Source organism: Bombus fervidus, unplaced genomic scaffold (assembly GCF_041682495.2).
Source record: "Bombus fervidus isolate BK054 unplaced genomic scaffold, iyBomFerv1 scaffold0037, whole genome shotgun sequence".
Taxonomy (NCBI): domain Eukaryota; kingdom Metazoa; phylum Arthropoda; class Insecta; order Hymenoptera; family Apidae; genus Bombus; species Bombus fervidus.
In genome coordinates, this window is record NW_027212600.1 from 80,001 (window position 1) to 82,405 (window position 2,405).

A 2,405-nucleotide genomic window follows, 5' to 3' on the forward strand; every position below is an offset into this window, starting at 1 on the left:
ACGTACCGTCGGACTTAGTCTCTGAAACGCTCGACCACTTTGTTCCAATAAAGTACCCTTATAAAACGTCCTATCGTCGAGATATTTTAACGCACCGCTTATTTTAATATTTTAAACGAGTTTTTATCGAAAAATTTAATTTTTTTTTTTTTTTCAAAATCGCATCAGTAAACCACCTCTTTTAACGAATACGGACAAAAACCACGTTCTTAATCGATTAGAACACGTTGAAACAACGAGAAATATGCAAAAAAATATATACCTTGCAACGTTAATTAACGAAATAATTAAACAAATATCGCAGTCGTGTCAGTTCGTCGAACACAAATTTTTTAAAAAATTCGAAAAAACGTTTAATCCAGTTGTATTTAATAGAGATATAACCGTTTCCGCAAAAATATTTATACCTTATAACGCTTTTTAACGAAATAACTCGAAATAAGTATTTCGGACTTTTCCGCCGGCCGAAATTTTTCTAAGTCCCAACGTACCGGTCCAGAATGAGACAAAGTTCCAAAGGCCCGGTCGTATCCGTCCGTTTTTTTTTAACCTTCCACGGACGAAATAAACGTTTAATCCCGACGTAAAATAAAATAATATAGCGATTTATATAAAAATATTCATACCTCATAACGCTTTTTAACGAAATAACTCGAAAAAACTTTTCGGTCGAAAATTTTTCTAAGTCCCAACGTACCGGTCGAGAATGCGACTAAGTTCCAACGTCCCGGGCGCGATCGTACTTTTTTTATATAACATTTCAGCGACGAAATAAACCCTTAATCCCGATGTAAAAGGTCCTTTTAAAGCGATTTATGCACAAATATTGCCACCTTATAACGCTTTTAAGCGAAATAACTCGAAAAAACCTTTCGAATAAAAAATTTTTTTTTAACGTTTTCGGGACGAAATAAACGTTTAATCCCGACGTAAAACTTAATAACATTCCCATTTATATAAAAATATTCGTACCTTATAACGCTTTTAAGCGAAATAACTCGAAAAAACTTTTCGGTCGAAAATTTTTCTAAGTCCCTACGTACCGGTGGAGAGTATGACCAAGTCCGACGGGCCGAGTCGCGTCGGTCCACTATTTTTTTTTAACGTTTTCGGGACCAAATAAACGTTTAATCCCGACGTAAAATATAATAATATAGCGATTTATATAAAAATATTCATACCTCATAACGCTTTTTAACGAAATAACTCGAAAAAACTTTTCGGTCGAAAATTTTTCTAAGTCCCTACGTACCGCTCGAGAATGAGACTAAGTTCCAACGTCTCGGGCGCGATCGTAAATTTTTTACGGCACCTTTCGGGGACGAAATAAACCCTTAATCCCGATGTAAAACGTCATTTTAAAGCGATTTATGCAAGAATATTCGTACCTTATAACGCTTTTTAACGAAATAACTCGAAAAAACCTTTCGAATAAAAAATTTTTTTTTAACGTTTTCGGGACGAAATAAACGTTTAATCCCGACGTAAAACTTAATAACATTCCCATTTATATAAAAATATTCGTACCTTATAACGCTTTTAAGCGAAATAACTCGAAAAAACTTTTCGGTCGAAAATTTTTCTAAGTCCCTACGTACCGGTGGAGAGTATGACCAAGTCCGACGGGCCGAGTCGCGTCGGTCCACTATTTTTTTTTAACGTTTTCGGGACCAAATAAACGTTTAATCCCGACGTAAAATATAATAATATAGCGATTTATATAAAAATATTCATACCTCATAACGCTTTTTAACGAAATAACTCGAAAAAACTTTTCGGTCGAAAATTTTTCTAAGTCCCTACGTACCGCTCGAGAATGAGACTAAGTTCCAACGTCTCGGGCGCGATCGTAAATTTTTTACGGCACCTTTCGGGGACGAAATAAACCCTTAATCCCGATGTAAAACGTCATTTTAAAGCGATTTATGCAAGAATATTCGTACCTTATAACGCTTTTTAACGAAATAACTCGAAAAAACCTTTCGAATAAAAAATTTTTTTTTAACGTTTTCGGGACGAAATAAACGTTTAATCCCGACGTAAAACTTAATAACATTCCCATTTATATAAAAATATTCGTACCTTATAACGCTTTTAAGCGAAATAACTCGAAAAAACTTTTCGGTCGAAAATTTTTCTAAGTCCCTACGTACCGGTGGAGAGTATGACAAAGTCCGACGGGCCGAGTCGCGTCGGTCCACTATTTTTTTTTAACGTTTTCAGGACCAAATAAACGTTTAATCCCGACGTAAAACTTAATAACATTCCCATTTATATAAAAATATTCGTACCTCATAACGCTTTTTAACGAAATAACTCGAAAAAACTTTTCGGTCGAAAATTTTTCTAAGTCCCTACGTACCGGTCGAGAATGAGACTAAGTTCCAACGTCCCGGGCGCGATCG